Source organism: Dermacentor andersoni, chromosome 7 (genome assembly GCF_023375885.2).
Source record: "Dermacentor andersoni chromosome 7, qqDerAnde1_hic_scaffold, whole genome shotgun sequence".
In the NCBI taxonomy this organism is placed as follows: domain Eukaryota; kingdom Metazoa; phylum Arthropoda; class Arachnida; order Ixodida; family Ixodidae; genus Dermacentor; species Dermacentor andersoni.
In genome coordinates, this window is record NC_092820.1 from 98,329,722 (window position 1) to 98,349,612 (window position 19,891).

The 19,891-nt window shown below is 44.5% G+C and overlaps 1 long non-coding RNA gene across 1 annotated transcript in view; it reads left to right on the top strand.

The window, feature by feature from the left end:
- The first annotated feature begins 7,812 nt into the window (after positions 1 to 7,812).
- Positions 7,813 to 19,891, top strand: part of LOC126534055 (uncharacterized) — a 33,994-nt gene continuing 21,915 nt past the window's right edge. The window contains exon 1 of the long non-coding RNA XR_011895750.1: positions 7,813 to 7,901. This is a non-coding gene — a long non-coding RNA (uncharacterized lncRNA). The remainder of the gene's footprint in view (positions 7,902 to 19,891) is intronic.

Consider the following 19,891-nt stretch of genomic DNA (forward strand, 5'->3'; position numbering starts at 1 on the left):
CCTCACTGAATCGAGAAAGAATAAATAGCTATCCGCTGAACTTCAACTCACCAACTTTGTGAAAAAAAGTGGATCTTTGTAGGAAGCTTACCCTACATATATTGTTTGCTGCAAAAACACATCATTAATACATATCATTCAAGACCATTCATGTTTAAAGCGGCGCATGGCAAAAAAGTGCGCGCCTATGTTTTGGCAGTGCAACTTGGCGCTTCTGTGAATAGATTATTCCTTTATAATGTAAAATGTTGAACCCCTAATTGAAAACTTCAAAAGGGAACATAGAAGCGTGAACGCGTGTCCAGTGCAAACAAATAATCTTTAGTTTACTTTGTCCCTGAATAAATGATGGCTTGCATTGAAGAACGAATTGATTTTTTCGACACTACAAATGTCCAAAACAAAACAGCCGTAAAGTAAGTGGCTTTTTTGAGTTTCCATTCGTGTAGCGTAATCTTGAGTTCATCTCGTGGAAAGACAGGATAGTAATTTAGAGACAGGGCATATACAAAGGAACCTGTATAGTTTCTATACTTAGTGACATGTTTCTACACCTTGGCACCAAGTGTTATAACGGTTACAAGGCCCGTATGTTTCAAAATGCATACTTCTCGGGTATTCTCTACACCGACCACAATTCCTGCAACGCTCCGAGTTTATTTAGGATTGGTCGAAAAACGGATAGAAATGACACATGAGGTACAACTCAGTGATTCGCTTAGGTTTTGTTTGCATCATAATAAATATCTCATAGCAGAATTTCCACATGTTCTATGAGCCAAGAAGTAACTTGCCTTCGTTGTTATAGTAATCCGCATATTTGAAATTTACAGAGAGTAAAATTACTGAAATGTGTCTCTCTAACAAGTGGAAATGCTTCTTTCAGAACAGCATGCCCTGTAGCTTTGCTGCGCTTGTCGAAGGTCACCGTAAATTCCGATACCCCCATAATGTCATTCACGATGTTGCTAAAGTCCTTCTCAACGAAGAAGCGGCAAAAACGTCGTTGTGGTTTCGTACACGCGGGACGTTCCGGAACTAAGTTTCATCATTTATTTTCACACGGAAACATTATCGCCAAAAATACACCATGGCATCACGAATCATGCACCTTGCAGTATGTTTCCATATAGTCACCACCGACACTGATATATTTGTCGTAGCGTGCAATAGTTTGAAAAAAACACGCTGGTTAACCTTAGTGCCCTGATGCTAGGAATTGCCCCACAACCTGCTCTACCTCAGCATTGTTTTGGAAGTAACGTCCCACTAGTGAGGCTTTCAGTGCACGGGAATATGTGCCCATTCATGCCGGACAACAGCATGGGCTTCCAATGGCGACCACGTTGTCAGCACGCGTCTGTCTGCCATTGTGATTTGTACTCGAATAATTTCGGGCACGCCGGTCTGCTGCGACGCTCTGTTCTTCGCTGCCCTGCGCAAGCGTTATTCCTCCTCCGCTGACGCTCTTTCCATCGCTAAACTAGAAACGGGCAAGGATTCTTATGGCGATTGTTTCACTCACCTGGTGTATCTGCTCTACATAAATAAAAATGACGAAACTTACTTTTGGAACGTCCCTCGTACTTATGTAATATCGGATAGTTTGAAAAAAAATTATGGGGTTTTAAGTGCCACGACCACGTGCTCATTATGAGGCACGCCGTAGTGGAGGACTCCGGAAATTTTGACCACCTGGGGTTCTTTAACGTGCACCTAAATCTAAGTACACGGGTGTTTTCGCCCCCACCAAAATGCAGCCACCGTGGCCGGGATTCGATCCCGCGGCCTCGTGCTCAGCAGTCCACTGACCAACCACAGCGGTGCGCATAGGTTGAAGAAGGTAGCCTAGAAAGCGCATGCTAAGTTATGTCATGACGGCCCTTCTGAATCTTGCACAGTTACATATGTAGAAAACCTGCCTACCGAAGAAAAGTTCTGCGATTTCTGTTACCGATCACCGTAAACTAAACGTTCGATACACATTTAGTTCGCTTGTTTACAAAATTACCTTTCTTAGAATAATTGGTTACCGAGGCCATAAACGTCAGTGCGAAGATGGTGGCGCTATACTGTGGAACGGAGTTCATGCAGTGATGACAGGAACATATTTCTGCAGTAATGAGCGTAATTCTACTTATCTGCTAGTATAGAGCGTGGGTAGAGATACAATAGGTAAGAGGCAGTCCCTTTTGCTCTATACTGATTCAATGAAAACAGGTTCAGTACCACCAAATTGCGTTTGACTTGTCGTTGTTGGACCAATTGTCACAAATGTCGCTCTTAAAGTGGTTACTGTAAGTTAGTCCTGTACATGCTATTGCAACCCTATGTATCGGTAAATACAAGTAATCATACTGTCGAGCTAAGCTCTGTAAATACGCACCCAGCTTGCATTACTGGATCACACTATCATGTACCAGAAATCGCGTATATCAAAGGGGCATATGCGAGACGACATGTGTGATATTCTAGCCAGTAAGACTGTCGACAGCCACATATTCGTGCACTGTGGAATTTGTAGGGGATTCATTAGGCGCAAAGAAGCAAAGTTCATGCAGACTATTATGGAAGCCGCGGAAATTCATTATCACCAAGAATGTTTCAGTACCACATCTATAGGCTTAGCAAAGAAATACCTCTGGTTAACATTCGGCAGATATCTGCCTGGTTGGGCGACAGCCGAGTAAAAGAGAAGGAAAAATTGAAACAAAATTTATTTTACCAACGCCCTGTTTTTGGAGCCCGAGCGGGTTCTCATTCAGGGGTGAGATAGCATCAGGTATAGCAGTGCTCGTACGCGTTTGTTGGCGCTTAGACAGGCGCGCAGGCAGGCGCCAGACACATTTCGTGGACCTTGGGACTAAACAGCGCACAGCGTTCGTGACGAATAATTGACGTTACACGGCATCTTTCGAAGTACTAAGATTCCAAAAGGAGCCGCCGCCGGCTGTTCTTTTCTCTATTCAGGACGACAGCGCCATCGGGGCTAATGTGGTGATCAAATAAACTGAGTGCCCTTCGACTCTCTGAAGAAGGAACACCAGCGAAGGTGTGTATGTGGGCCCCTTAATGAAGAAATGCCCCACCACCGCGGGTCGGTGCAGCATCTTCGGGATCGGCGCATGTATAGGGAGTGCTTAATGCATGCTTCCCCTCCGCTGCGGGTCGGCCCGGTATTGCACAGTCTTCAGGATGGGCCCACGTACGGGGAGTGCTTCCCGCCTGCTTCACCTCCGCCGTGGGTAGGCCCGGCATCGCATTATCTTCGGGATCGGCCCACATATGGGAAGTTTTCTCTCTACACACGGAAGAGATCCTGGCAGAACCAGCCCTTAATAGCTTCGCTGTAAGTTGCTTAGGTCCTTGTGTTTCTTAATTGATTAAATAATGACGACGACGAACGCGGGAGTACTGGCAAAAGCGCGTTCGCGTGGTACCGCCGAAGGGCGCCAACGAGCCAGTTGTGGAAGAAGCCGAAGACGCTGGAGCCAATCCTGATGATGATAGTATTGTGCTTACACGCACACCCGCGATCCTGAGTAAAGGATTCCTGAGGAGCTTCACTGTAAAATCAAGTATTGTTCTGCCACCGCCCTGCCTTCTCTGCTTAGGTCGCGAAGGTGTTTCTTGTGTTACTAAATTATTTCCAGGAACTTTTTAGACTCGTCAATATGCGGCGTGGGGCATTCGATACAGGTTATCTTGCACAGAATTCCTTGCCGCCTTTTGAGAGGAATACGGACGAGGGAGGAGGCTACCGGCTATTGACAGACACTTGTGAGTGGCGTCAACCCCTGGGCCTCGCAGCACTCGGGCAAATGTCTCGCTGACGCCTCGAACATACCCAATCGACATATGGCGTCATTGCCAGGGTGGTTCGGCAGCCACCGTCTTCATTTCAGTCGCCTTGCGTCACCGAAGGGGGCGGTGAATATATTTCTTAATTTGTGTAACCGTTAAGCCAAAGGTCGTAAATTACTGTGTTCGTTCCTTCTTTCTTGAGAGGCGAGGACGAGTGAATGTTGTCTGCTCTTTTGACGAGGCTTCGGACTGCAGTAAATTTGTGCCAGATGGGTTGGTTGGAATTAAAGTAAACATATCACCCTGTATGTGTCGGTTTGCTTATTACAGTAAAGGAAAGGTTGGACCACTTCTTTTCAAGAGGACACCTAGAAAGAGAGGGAACCAGAACTTTGCTGTTCCTCTGCATTTGTTTCTTATTTATTGAAAACTCATCAAGGACCCTCTACACAGAGTTTTACGTGAGAAGTGGGCAGAGTTGGTGTTCAGAAAGTTAGTTGATGTTTACAAAAAAAAGCTCAACGGCGGCTTTTAACTGAATAGGGTTGACGTGAATGATGATGGTTCAAGGAGGATAGTTCCAGTCCAGAGCTGCCTTGACAAAGATACGTTGAGAGATGCGACGAGCTGGATTGACCGGAGAAGATTTAGGCAAAACATGAAAAGCTTGTCATAAAGTGAAAGCCTTGCGATTTTCCGGCGAACATGAAGACTAGGTTTACATGCTTGTTTTTATAGGTTCCTTAGGCTGATAGTGCATGACTAATCAGAACACTCGAAACTAAAGACGCGGTTTTGTATTGATTCGATGAGATTCATTGGAGCACATTCTGGAGGGTCCAAAACAGAACAAGCATTTTGTAATTTTCATCGGATTAGTGTTTTCTAAGCTAGTATTTTTACAGAAGGAGAGGCATGTGTTAGATTTCGTTTGAGGTAGCCTAAGGTAAGGTTAGTGCTGTTAGTAATCTTGGCGATATGCATTGTCCAAGTTAGGCCGTTGGAGAGTGTAGTGCCTAGCCACTTTGGATAAGGTTGTGAGGAGAAATTGTTGCCGTTAAGAAAGTATTTAAATACTAGGTATGCATGCCGCCTATGAAATGAAAGCAAAGACGTTTTATAAGTATTTATATGCATTAAGCAGTCATTGAACCATTCATCTCATTTTAGTAAGTAATTTTGAAGTGCTTGGTTATTGGTTATGTCAATGATCGGGTAATAAACGACGTGGTCATCTGCAAATACGCGTATCTTTGAAGATATGTTACTGGGTAGGTTGTTAATATAAATGGGTAAAAGTAGTGAAACCAAAAACGTGCCTTGTTGCACGCCAGATAAGCAAGAAATAAATTTGAAGCATTATTTGCGTGCAGGAATTGTTGTCGGTCAGTAAAAAGATATTCAATGCAGTCTAGGACAAGGGGGTGTAAATTAAATTGTGAGAGTTTTAAAAGGAAACGCTTATGTGGGACTGTGTCAAATGCCTTTTGGAAATCAATAAAGAGGGTATCAAAGGTTATGTTTTAATCAAGAATTTTGTGTTTTCAGGACTGCGATGTTGGGAATGGTTTCACCAATGTTATCTTCGAGATAGAAGAAAGTTTTACGTTCGCTAGAATTGATAACTTACGAAAATTGTTTAGTATAAGCTCCCAATAGGTTAGAAAATGTGACTTAGAGAAATGAGCGTTTAGTGTAGCCTAAAGGCGTGCCGTATGCTTTAGCTGTAGCAACGTTACTAGACTAGCTTCAGTTGTAAAACTCCCCGCCCGCGCGCTTACAGCCGCTGTCGCCACTTCTGTGACAGCCGCCAGATGGCAGCGCTGTTCCATCGAGCTCTACTGCAGACTCCTCGTCACAGCCTTGAGCTCGTGCGCACGGGCAGTTTGCGCGTGTTTCACGCTCGCTGGCGTTCTCCCTTGTCCGAATTAGTGATACCACGAGAAAGCGGTATCCACCAACAGCAATAAGATTTATCGCGCCAGTTCGGCAATGCTGAAAAAGGGTAAACTGCACGAAAGGAAGAAACGAATACAGCGAAGCGCAGAAGCTGCGTTTGTAAATGTCCTGTGTTTCTTCCTGTCGTCTTAACGTTTCGCGCAGTTTAGCCTCCCGAGCCTGAATATCTGGCCAAAGTGCGTGATTGTAGGATAATCTTCATCCCCACCGAAGCTTCTCACCACGCCAAAGAAGCGCTACAAAAAGAGAGATGAGGTCGGTCTTTGTACACACAAGCCACAAAAAAAAAGAAATAAGAAAGAAAGAAGTTGGCTTTTACATTCCGTGAAGATGGTTAATCAGCGAAGCTGAAACGTGCGTCCCCTGTGTTTATCACTGGGTTAATCCCGAGGGTTCATTAACGTATTTCTCAGTTATGAGGTTACACACACAATCGGCTGCGACGGAGAGAACGACGTCACTGACGGCATGCCTGCAGTCCGCAGTTGTCGCTTGCGTTCGATGTCTCGAGTTTGCTCGGCTGCGTGGTTATCAGCCTTCACCTGCGATTTGCCGCTTGTGATTATTCGAAATTAAATTTCTTCGATATTAAATCTTTCCGTTACGTAAGACCATGAGTGGCTCATACTCCCTTAAGCAATGGCCCATACCCCCATAAACGCGGCCTCCCCATTACGACAACCGAAGGGAAGTGAAATTCTACGCTGGAAAGATGAACGGCCACGCAGCCAGCTGCGGAAGACGACAATGAACGCGGGAGCAGTGGCACGAGCGCGTGCCGCTGATGTCGCAGAGAGTTCCCGGTCGGCACGAGGAATCGCTCTCTTTGACGCCGAGCGAAGCGTCGCATTGCTGGGAGCACAGAAAAAGTGGTGCGCCGAACTGTCGACATCGTTCCGATAGCGGCCTATGCGGCCATGTACGCAGCACGTCGGCATCGTCTGCTGATATTCTTAGGAAACTCCTTTTGCACTTCTATTTTCGCCACTTCTAGCGCTGTATCCCATCATGTTTAATGCAATGGCTCCAAAGAAGAAATCTCGCTTGAAGTTTTCCCTCTGACAATACAAGTTCATCCAAGCTCTCTTTAAGAGAACCAATGGCGGTCTTGAGATACCCTTACTGTGTCATATTACTGGTTCAAGGGTAATACGTGTCGCTGGAGTGTGTGCTAAACGTTGAAGTTAACAACTATGGTAGAACCCATGTCACATTGAACATCGAAGATTACCCGATTGATATTGAAATAACATAGCGACATAACGTTTTGCCACCAGCGAAACTCGTCCTCTCGCACTTCTTTTCGGACACGCTATGTCGTCTAGCTGAGCCACCACAAAGTCCGCGTGTGGTGCATTTGTGGAGGCATATGTTGAAATTATCATCAGAAATGAGGCTCCTACCCAGTGGCACATACGCCGTCAACCACGTTAACGGTAAACAAGTTCAGTCAAGTGCGGCACCCAACTAGTCCCACGTACCCTTTCAAATGAAAGATGGCATATAAGAGGTTCACAAAACAGCGGCATGTACCTACTGTCACGTAATCAGCGATCCAAGCTGGTCGGCTGGTTCGTTTTGAAGACGTTTTCGTCTGTGCAGCAGCCCGTTTTACCATTTGGAACATGAACTACCCAGTGACTCCAGTTGGTAGCCAAGAGGTTAAGCTCGTACAAAAGTAGATACCGCAAATTTGGTGGAGTTCTGAAATAACTCTAGTGGCATACAATATTGGCGCTAGTATTTGACTCATTTTCTGAGGTGGGATAAGGAGAACGACCCACAGAAGTAATAAAGCTGATGTACCTAAATATATACTCGAAGTATAATTTTGCTACTCTTTTTTTACCTTGACTATAAACAATGAAGAAGGACGCAGTTGAATTTCGAAGGAATCGCTCGACAGGGAATAAAAAAAAAACGTCTACTACGTAATATTATTGTGCCCACCATCTGCTACATACAATGGCGTGATGTGGAAGCTTTCGCGCCTCTACGTCTAGTATTTTCTTACAGACTGTTTTTGAGGGTAAGAGATGGAAGAAAGGAAGCTGCTTGCCATCATCCTACTCAGCGCTCATTTAACCACGTTGGAATGCGACTTGAAATTTCTATCAAGGAAATACAACATCCGAAAGGTAGTATATATTTCCTCATCATAAGCTTCAATGAGATTCATTGAAAAAGCAGCTAACTTAACATGTAATGCCTTTACATATTTTTGATAACTATGTTGAACGCGCGTCTGGTAGAATTGTTTTATGTTGCGAGCGTAGCTCTCGTTGATAAGAAAAAAAATTCGGCCGAGACACTTAAGACTCCTTACGTGTGGGAATGCGAAAGCATTACAGTCGCTTTGCTGAAATATTTTTTTTTTTGCACGTTCCTTGTCCGCACAAGCTCTACCCTAAGTTTTAACTACGCCTCGGTAAGGCCAAATGAAAATGCACCAAGCGTCTCAACGCGACCAGTTCATAATTCGAAAGAGCGCTCAGCGGCGTTCAATTGGAAGATGCCCTTTATTTTATACACAAATTTTATACGCTGACGACGTGGCGCCATGTCCTACCCATTGGCTGCGCCGTCAGGAGCACAACGACGCACGCACTAGGGCACACATTCAGTCAACCAGAACCGTGGCCCCGACGTGGCGTCTGGGAAGCGTGATCGTCTCGCACCCTGAAGACCCGTCTTCGATTCTCACCTAGTCCTGAATGTTTGACTAATTTTATTATCAAAAGTATTAATTTACATTGTTTACAGCAACCCCCATGAGAAACTTGACGTCGGTTCGTGCGTTCTTTGATGTGATTTACGCTTTGCCGTTGGCAATTTTTGGTGCCATCATTTGGTCACTTCTCAGACTACAGCGCTAGATCATCGTGTAAGGGTACACATATTGCTTTCGCATAAAAAGTGTCCCTTTATCTGTGTGTATTGGATGTGCTTGCCAGGACGATGCAATATTTTGTTTTCAGAACACCATTCGTTGTATTTTTTCCCGAATATTGGGGCAATCGATCAGATATTATTTCCTAATTAGTAAAGTGGTAGTCCAGGTAAATTTTGTGCCATATGTTAGTCTCAAGAACGACCTGCAGCGGTGGTGCAAGCACTGTTCACGTGATGTTAAGCAAATACAGTTCAGGCATTGTCCTATTACCTTCTCCAGTGTTTCCGCTTGTTTGCTCTCGTTCCCTAAACTAGTACACTATCGACAGACCTCTCGAATAAATATTACTGCTTTTTCGTTCGTCAAACGTTATTCAAACAGGTTATTTACTAGACAACAGTATATTTCGCAGATCCAACATTAATGTACTGACGCAGTGCAAGCCTTTCATGCGCGGTTTTGTAGTCTGAAGAGGTGACTCTTGTAATATATGATAAAACCAGTTTAGATAATGTCATAATAATACGGCGATATTGTATTTTTAACCTTGTAATGAGTAGAGCAATACATAATAAGAATGTACAATTTCTTATATAAAATTATATATTTTATACATAATATATGTCGTACTTTCCTGTACATGCACCTGTCATCACCAATCCTTTCTTAATGGCCAGGATCGCGCACAGTCCGGAAGACTTCCCATCTTCTTACACAAACACAAACGTCTTCATTAATTTATTGCTCGCAGAGCGATGACATTAGCTTTCGGCAACAAAAACACTGACCCTGCGCAAATATTTAATGGACATTATTGGAAGGTGTTGTGAGGTATTCTTTGAGGAGCTCAAAGGGGATGCCGTTTGAGAGAGCGTAATACGTGTCATCTGCAGAAAACGTGGAATGTGATTCAAACATCATTCAACGTATGTACTGCGCCTGGCATTTGATGCAATCTAGTCACCCCTCGCGTAAGGGAAGCAGGATGTACGTTCAGCTATTTGATATTTCGATGGCACAATCTTTCGGGTCGGTCCACACGTTTTGACTGCACATACCGAGGGGAAGGGGAATCATTTTCACACTACATCATTTCCGGGTTCAGGCGAATGTTTAGACTGCATGACGTTCCGAATCAGTCCCCATTTTCAGACTGCACATACGCACAAGAACAGATTTGCAATTTTCATGACTTGATCGCGATATTCAACGGCCTTTTGTTCTGTTTAAGGTCTAAATTTTCTCTTTAGGAGTGAGCTATCATATTTAAGGACGCCGTAGGGCAACTCAGGAAATGCTAGCGACTTCACTCTTATAAAAGTTGCTTCGAAAATGATTGTCTAACAAATGTTTTTTGGGTGTGTGTTGCAGTGTAACTCTTTTTTAGCGCTTCCTTAAGGACAGGTGGTGCCGCCGCGAAGACGGCGTATGGCCTCCGATGTCCGCGCTGCACTGGTGCTTGTGAACGCTACTTAGCTTTTCATGCGGCAACCGGGCTTCTCTCACACTTTTGCACAAGCTGCGCAATGGAGTGCTGCCGAGAAACCCGCACGCGTGTTTCTGCGGCAGCTCTTCTCCGAGACGAGAAGCGCTGTGCACCAGTGCGTTCAAGCTCTGACAATTGTTCCTTTACTTGCCGCACGCGCCGTGGCATATTCTCAGTGACCCGAGTTCGTGGGATCTTCCTTGAAGAGTGGCACATACCCAATGCGTTAATGGTGCAACTCCCTTAAACGTTTGCATGAGAGATGTTCATTGAAAAGTGTCACATACGCGTCGCATTTGTGGCACAGTCTACCAAGGTGTCCCTTTGCTGTCCTTGTGTAAGCCTTGTGACGTCAATTTGATACAGTAGAGCTACAGATAAGTTTAAAGGATCTTTCGTCATTGTGGACTGCTACATTGCCACTGAACATATAGTTACCGAAGCTTGAGTAAGACGTTCATTTAGGAGCAGCAGACAACTAGTGGCACATACTGAATGACCCAAGTCCCAAGTCTATGACCCAAGTTTGCATCAACGAGGTCCAACGAAGACCAGCAAATACCTCCAGGTGAATAGTTAGAGGCCCAAATTAGAAATAAAGGTGTTCATTGAAGACTAGAACAAACACCAAGCGGAAATTAGTGACCCAAACGGGCATCAAAGACGTTCATTGGAGATGAATAAAAACCGCGTGACACGTAGACAATGACCCCAGTCGACGTCAAAGAGTTTCATTCTACAGTTCCGTGGTCCCGTTAGTGCGCGTATTTCTGATCAGGACGAGTCGCAGCGAGGCTTGGCCAAACTACCAATTGATCCACTTGTCTCGCATCCGAAAGAGAATTGGCCGCATTTTAACTGCACGTAGTGCTTTGTTTCTTATATAGGCGTTTTTTTTTTTTTCACAGGACCCGTCAATGCCAGTCTCCCTTCCCGGCCGAGGCTCGCCTTGGTAGGCTATCCCTCCCACTATGTCAGTGCCCTTGAGTGTTTTCTTTGGAACCGAGTAAATACGCTGCTCGTGGCGTTCGTTTCCAAAGATGGTGGGTTCATTCGGTTAACCTGATCAGAAATTTTCCACAAGGAGCTGCGCGGTGTAACCGAACACTTTACTGACACCTCAAAGGTGAGGCGTTTTCGCAAGACAGGCTTTCTGTACAACTTATCTAATGTTCAGTGCCTGAATGATTTGCTCAACTGCGCGAGTTTCTCTAGCATCTCGGTTCGTGCTTTCATACCTCTATATCTTGCATGTGTTATCTGCATGTCTTGCAGTTCGTGGGGAATCCACCGAGTCCTTAGGCCTTCTGAAAGATGCTTTCTCCGGTTGGTGTTTTTTATGTTTACAGATCCAATAAGTCAGTAGTTGATACCCGAGTTTCAACTGCGAGCGTCTCGTTCGCCGTTTTAACGCGCCTGTCTGAATAGAAGGCTTGGGCGCATTTGTTCGGCGTGGAGACCTTGACACGTAGACCACAGCAGTGCCGAAACCATTGGAGATTTGGGCACAGTGCTAATGTCTGCAGATTTTTACTGAGATGGTGTAATTGTGGAGGCTATCACTCCAGATCAGCCTGCGACTTAGATGCACCAAGTTGTTGCTTATGCGACGGCTCTCATAGTGATACGGACCGCAGGTGCCATGCACGAGGCCATGGGTTGCAGATGCTTGAGATCGCGGAGAAATGTAATTGTTTCCATGTAGAAGCAACAGCGGCAATACAATAGCATGAAATCGGTTACGCAGCCGGTGCATCACGTTAGTCCACATCTCCAGATGCGACACTTTCAGCCGCAGTAGGCACAGCAATTGGCAGCATTAGTATAGGCCTATTTATGTCCACAGCCGCACCCTCCCTGCGATATCCAAATACCCCTGTCCTGCGCCAACTGATGCCCACTTCGCCTGTGAATTTCTTAATTTGATCAGCCACCTAGATTTCTACCGTCCTGGACTACTCTTCACTTCACTTGGCAACCATTCCGTAACTCTGATTGTCCACCGGTTATTATTCTGCGCAATACATGACTTGCCCAGCTCCATTTCTTTTCTCTTAATGTCAATTAGAATAGCGGCTATTCCCGTTTCCTTTCTAATCCACACCGCTCTCTTCCTGTCTCTTAACGCTAGGCCCAACATTCTTCGTTCCATCGCTATTTTCGGGGCCCTTATGCGGCTTCTCTGTTAACCTCCATGTTTCTGCTCAACATGTTAGCACTACTAGAATGCATCGATTCTACACCTTTCTCTTCAATGATAGTGGTAAGCTTCCAGTCAGGATCCCCGAGGTATGCCATATGCACACTAACCCACATTTATTGTTCATTAAATATCCTTCTCATGATCAGAATCCCCTGTGAGTGTATGACCTAGGTAAACGGACGCCTTCACAGACTAAATGCTGCTTGACGATCCTGGACTCTTGTTCCCTTGCCGCGCTACTAGGCATTATATTGTCTTCTGCATATTAATCTTGAATCCCACTCTTACCCTTTCTCTTCTAGGTCCTCAATCGTTTGTTGCAATTTGTCCTCAGTGTTTACGAACACGACAATGTCATCAGCAAATCTAAGGTTGCCGAGATATTCGCCTTTGATGCTCACTCCTAGGCCTTCCGAGTTTAATAGCTTGAATGCTTCCAAGCATGCAATGAATAATATTGGAGAGATTGTATCTCATAGTTGGACCCGTTTCTTTATAGGAATCTTACCTCTTATTGTGTGGATAATCATGGTAGCTGTGGAATCCTCGTATTTTCCAAATTATTCATGTATGCCTCTTGTACTCCTTCATTACGTAATGCCTCTATGACTGCTCTTCATCTACTAAGTCAAATACATTTTCGTAATGTATGAAATCCATGTAGAGAGGTTGACATTACTGTGCGTATTTCGCGATTTCGTGATTGATGACATGGATGTGGTCCATTGCAGATAATTCCTTCCGCATGCCTGCCTATTCTCTTGGATGACTTCTTTCGTGTGGTGCTGGTTCATTTGGAAATTATCTTGGTGCAATATTTATAGAATGCGGGAAGTAAGCTAATGGGCATATTATATTTAATTCGTTTAACGTCAGTTTTTGTGAATTTGTGTAATGTTGGCATTATTTCTGTTCTCTGGTACCCTAGATGTCGGGAGACATATCGTATAAATGGCAGAAAGCTTATCAAGCTTTATGTCTCCTCCTTTTGAATAAATCATGTAATATTCTGTCTTCTCCTGCCTCTTTTCTCCGGTTCATATCTTGCGAGCACCTAACTTTATCGCTAGTTGTAGAAGAGATCTTTGTATCCTGTTAATTACTACTTCGATTGGAGGTAGCATGGCTACTCTGGGGAGTTGTGTACAGGTCCGGGTAGAACCCTTCTGCTGATTTTACTATATCATCGAAATTGCTGGCGATATTGCTCGGCTTATCTTTCAATGCATGCATCTTGGCTTGTCCTATGTCATGTTTCTTTCTCACTGATTTTTGCTGCGCCCATTCTTTACTGCTCTCTCAGTCTTTCTGACCTTAGAATTTCAAATATTTCTTACTTTCTCCTTGTTGACCAGTTTTTACAGTTTCACAAATTCTATCTGATGTCAAGAGTTGGACACTTTCATTCTTTGTCGCTTCTTTATGAGGTATTTCATTAGACGGGAGAGCTTACCTGCTGGTTGCCTTGGTACCTTAGCTCCTACTTCAGTTGTTGCTTCTTACGCCAGTCTAGTTACCGTTGGTTCATTACCTCTATGTCATGTTCATCCCTCTGTGTTAAGGCTGAGCATTTGTATGGAAGCACCAGCCTGAACAGGTGTGCTTTAACTCTTACTGCGCCTACGTTGACCTGTTTGTTCTTGACCAATTTTACTCTTTATCTCTTAATAATGATGCATGTACTTGTTTATCTTTCATCGGGTGACCGCGATTTACCGTGTAACAAACGTTATTGCTCAGCGCAGGATGTGCTTCATGTATCGCAAGTTTATGCAATATTATCAATGGCTCTATGCGCGGTCTGCTGTGACCGAACCTTGTGTAATCTGATTTGTATGTAAGCGTGACGTGAATTGTGTAGTACTTTCTGGAAGACACAGGGGCACCAGCGGTTTCTTTGGAACCTTCGATGACTCATGTATAAAAGCCAACGCTGTTGACCCACTGATCAGATTTCCAACGATCGCCGAATGTGTTTGTCGTGATCATTGCTCTTTGAGTGTACCCTATTTTTTAGATTACGGGTTTGCGCAATAAAACGCTAGTTTCGTCATTCAGAGATTTGCTGCTTTCTTCATCGTCACGACTACGTGCAATGCTGAAGTAAATCCTGGACCTCACTTATTTAGAATCGCTGCACTTTATCGTCTACCTCATGCACTATGCTGGCATCGGCAGAAAGTATGAAATCTATTTCCTTCCTTGCTTCTCCATTAGAGCATGTCCAGGTCGACTTTCTATAGCCGCGCTTCTTGAAGAAGATGTTCATTAGTCGGAGCTTATTCCTTTCCATTAATTCTACAAGCATCTCTCCTGTATTGTTCCAAGAATTGAGGTCATAGTTGCCAACTCTTTGCTCACCAGCCTGCTTTTAAGGCAATCCCAATAGTTATGCAGCGATTTTTAACAACTTTGCCAAGGCATAAGTGAGACGCTAGCTGCTAAATTGAACAGCCTCCTCAAATTGCTTTCTACAACACCAGCGCGCACTTCAACTAGTATTCCTGCGCAACGTTCAAACGAATCAAACTTTGACAGTAAAACACATGTTCAGCTTGATATCTCCGTGTGTTCCCTGATATCAGTAAGTGCGGGACCAAGCGAGTCATTAGGACACATGAGGCTCGGGACCATCAGCAATAGACATAAGAGTTCCCTACTTTCTCCCTCTGATTCTAGTACATCGAGGCCGACCCAAAAATAGAGTCAGTGATCGCCACGAGAAGTATGTGTTACCTAATCCTGTGGAGTGATCCATTCTGGAATCGCATAGCATCAATGAAAGTTCTTAAATTGAATTGACAATCTATATCCTAGGGTGACGTTGGCGTTCTTTATCTAGACCACAAACTGATTCCAGATGTTATTTTACTTCAAAAGGCATGGCTTGAATCACATGAAAAATTTACTGTAATTAATTTTCGAACTTTCCATTTAGATCGCCCATGTAGAGGTATAGGCTTCTCGCATTAGTTTCACCCCCCAAATCTGTATTCTAAAGTTACTGTAACTTTTGAACATATATGTTCAGACTGCGTAATTTTAGGATTCAATTTTTACTGCCGGGTTACGCTGCGATTGGTTTGGTTAATGCGTACTTAACGAGCGCGGTCAAGTGCACTGGTCCCCTAGATTTGTGCCGGAATATTTCAAATGCAATACTCTTGGCAGGAGGTAAAATGGATGTTTGTGGAAATAGGTTGTGTAATTGAATGCGTGAACATTATTTTCCATCTCAAAATTCTTTTCTACGTGGCCGATTCTATTCTGCATTAGACCTCACTTTCTGTTCTGCATTATGTCCATTTATTCTTGGGACACGCTTCGCAATATAAAAAGCAGCGATCCCTTACTCATCATTCTTTAAATTGTGCTGTCAAGTCAGGCTCCTATAGTAAGGCGAAGACGGCTCAATAATTAGAAAACATAAATGAACTATAAATTCATGCTTAACTGCGTTGACAACTTCTGATAAACAATGGAGAGCTGACAATGTGGTATTGCGTTTCAGTTCCGTTATTCAGCCCACAGAGTGTACCGTTATGTCTGGCTGCTTGCCATCAAACTAATATTCGTAGAATAAAGCATGTACACAGGATAACAGGCAAATACAAGCATTGCGCAAAAGTCTCCAACATAATCATCCCCCCAAAATTGCACGGACTATCAATAAAGACTATTATATATATATATATATATATATATATATATATATATATATATATATATATATATAATATGCTCCAACGAGTATGTTGGAGCGGGTGTAGTAGGCTGAGGTTACATGCATGTGTCTATCAGCTCTTGAAGAACTTGTGCGTCCGTTCCCGGATGGGTGTGAATAATTGTTTGCAAGTTGTGCTCTTGTGCGTTCTTTCTGTTGGCCGGATCGAGGAGGCAACGGAGTATATGCCAAGTTTTCGGCAGGTTTGGTTGCTGCTCCATGCTATCGCATGTGCTATGCCAATTTTGACGATTAAGTTGTTGTGCATATTCTTCGATGTGAAGAGTGAGAGCGCTAATACGTTTTCTGAGCGATCGGTTGAGCTTGTTGTGTTTGTATCTGCGTTGTGGACTGGCGACGCCTTCCCACATATGCAGTAACCTGCTATCTGCCTCGTGCAGATTGGCTTCCTCAGGCACCAATTTAGTGGCTTCGCTCGCGTCTTGCAGCAAGGATGCTACCCAATCTTCGAAAGAGGTTGGGTACCGGAAAAAGAGGGGAGGGCTCTGGCCTGCCGGAAAGCGTCCCAGTTCGTTATGCGGAGTTGACAGCTCTTGTGCTTTCGCGGGCCCGCTCGAACTGTTGTTTGGAATAAATAGTGATCAATGCCGAAGTTGTCTTTTGTATTGATCCAGTCTGCCTGTGGAATTCCTTTTGCGAATGTCAGGTGCGGAGCAGTGTCCTTGCTAACGTTGTTTCTCATATGAGCGCGACAAGTCCGTCGGTCCGTCAAGCCATAGTTGTCTTCCTTTTCGGCGGTCTATTGGTATCCCCATGCCACCGCAGGGGCGTTTAGGTCCCCTACGATGAGCAGGGGGGCTTCCCTGGCTACTTGATCCGCTTTGATGAAAAGTCGCAGAAACCTATGTTGTTGTTTGGGGCTGCTGTACACATTGATGATGAAGAGGCTGTTTCGTGCGCTTTGCCGACGGGATGGTCTCCATTAGAATGTGGGCTGCTGTATCAATGCCTGAGTGATGATGTATAACCGGGATGTTTCACTTAACCAGTGTGATTACTTGGGGCCTGCGTTTGTCACCGAAAACTGCAGTCTATGCCGCGTATCCCGACTGCTTAGCCGGTTCTTCGGTCTCTTGTAATGCGATAAAATCGGTGGAAGTATGTGGTGCGAGAGAGGTAATGCATTGATCTATGTGTGCTCGTTTTCGCCGGAAGCGCCGGCACTTCCACTGCCAAATGCAGTAGGTAACTCGTTCGGTATTACTCGCAGCCACCTTTGTAGAAAAAATCATCGACGCTGAAGCCTCCGTCAGGAACCCCAACAACAAAGAAGAAGTGTTCAAGTCAAGCAAAAATCTCAAAAGTTTATTCAACCACCTTGAAATACAGATTTGGTCAAAAAAACAATCTTCCTGTGACCAAGCGTCGTCTAAAGCATGTGAATGAGAGCCTCGACCAAGGCACTGAAGGTTAGCGACATCCACTGCCGCTGTACTAAATAGTGCAGCTGTCATGTGCGCGTTTTGTGAAAAGGAGCCCATCTCTTCGGAATGTACGTTATCAATAGATGCTCCGGGGAAATGGTGGAAAATGGCGGAAAGTGACAGTAGCTTCCGGTGTACCATCAATGGATATCTGCGCAGGGTCTGCCATCGCCCATCACAACTTGAGTTCTTCTCATTGTAAAAACTCACACTCTTCATCCATGTGTTCTAAAGCTGGCGAATTGCCGTGCAATGGGCCTCTACTGAACCAGCCAATTAGTCATAATTCCATCCATGCTGTACAACAGGTCAGCAAAAGGCTTTGTAAGGCTGTTAGTGCCATTCTCGCTCAGATGTTTTGAGCTTGGATTAACGATGCCATTCGCTAATGTTACGTGCCAGGAATAGTAGGCAGCAACTCTCAGTGTTACTTTGCAATGAAGTTAGTGAAAATACAATCCTCGAAGTGGTAGAAGTTGACCTCAACAGTCATGTATTTCACACTGTGCGATGAAAACTGGTCGTAACAGAACTGCAGAGGGAGCTTGATCGAACGGCGGACATAATGCAGGCTATAGAGACTTCGTGCGCATGTGGTGAGGATGGCGTGGAAATTCCACGCGACAGAAGCTTCATCAGAAACATTCAGAATTGGCGCCACCCCATGTCGACGTGATCACGTATCCAGCGGCACCTTATAGGCCCAGGGAAAATTTTCCGCTTATGGAAAGCGAAAAATTTTGAGAAAAATTATAATTTCGGATGAAAACAACAAAGAGCTTGTCGCTACGAGTTCTGCACTCGGCTAGATCTTGCAAGAGCCTGTCACTCAAGAGAAATGCCTAAGCCGGCGCTGTCTGACAAATGGTTCTCTGCTTAGGAAAACCTGGTGCATGCCAAACGACCTATCGATATCATTGCAATAGTTTTGGCCACATGACAATACCGGTATTACAGACTGATTGCTTACGTCAGACGATGAAGGTTCCGAAAAGTTTCAACAACAGCCTCGAATCCAATGGTCATTCATATTAATGTGTCATGCGTTGAAAACACTTGACTTTCAAATGCAGGATAACTGATCTGTCGCAATAAAAGACGGCAGTGTCTATTGCGCTGGTCACCGAACATGAGGATCATCTACATGACTACAATGTGGCAGTCTAGAAATACCTAAATGATTGCCATAAAGAGTCTCTCCTGCCATTTCACACAACGAACGTTAATACATACTACATGCCGCATCGCTCGGTTATCGAAGAGTCCTCCACCACTACAAAGCTACGAGTGGTTTTTGATGCCTTGTGAGATGCTTCAAGAGCCACTTCGTTCAACGATCAAACGATCACCTTGGAAAAAGAACCAACGTTAACCTTTTGAGAATTCTTACCTGTGAATGTACAAAAAAAAACGTTTTTATAAAGCTATGTAAATGCAGCGAACACTTTCTTGTTCGCTGCCATTTCTTTGCTTCGAGAACACACTCACAAGAGTACAAGTTCTTCACAGTGAATGAGTGCCGGTGGGAACTACTTGTTTTGCTGCTTCAGCGCCTTCGACTACCCCTATGCTGAAGGTCACCTCAGTTTTATTCCAGGGCTTTTGCAACGCCTCCTTGATAGCACTAAGCCTGTTCACTTCGATCCGTGACGTCATGCTACCTAGCTCGGCTTCTATAGAATCTAATGTGGACACTCTCAAGTAAGCTGCGGTGATTTTGACGTCACTGCTTTCTTCACATCGGGGTTAAAAGTGGAAATTTCGGTCCAAGCATCATCACCTCATCAAGCACAGTGCACCCACCTGCTACCCGGGGGCCGTTGGTTCTTGCCCTTTTACCATTCATACAATTCATTTTACTTGGTCCTACACTTTTTTTCGTCATTTGGATTATGACAGCTTTTCTGGCACATCACTCAATAATTTGCGTACAGCGTTGAAAGCCTAATGAGTGTGGTATGCGAGCAAACGCTGAATGTTTCTGTAGCTTATGCACGTAACCTAGAATACTATATTGCTGTGAGTATTAGTGTAGAGAACAGACATAATGCTAGCCTATTTTGCCGATTATAAGTGAAAATTGTTTAGAATTTTGGCTTCGTTACAGTAATTGCATTGTCATAACCTCAGATCATGTATTTCCTCTCGCAGCCGAGCAGCACAGAACCACGCCACTAGTGTGTGGCAAATTTTCGGTAGTTGACCATGTGCCTGCTCTCTCTGAGAAAGTGCCAAATCAGCCTATTTTGAGTGCGCTCGGTTCGGTGATCGACAAAAGCACGCTACAGGGTAAGGGTTGTCTATTCCTATGCGCACGTTCTACATCACGTCTGCGGTTAACATGGCGTTCCACATACGCAGAATTGGCCTTGAGTGG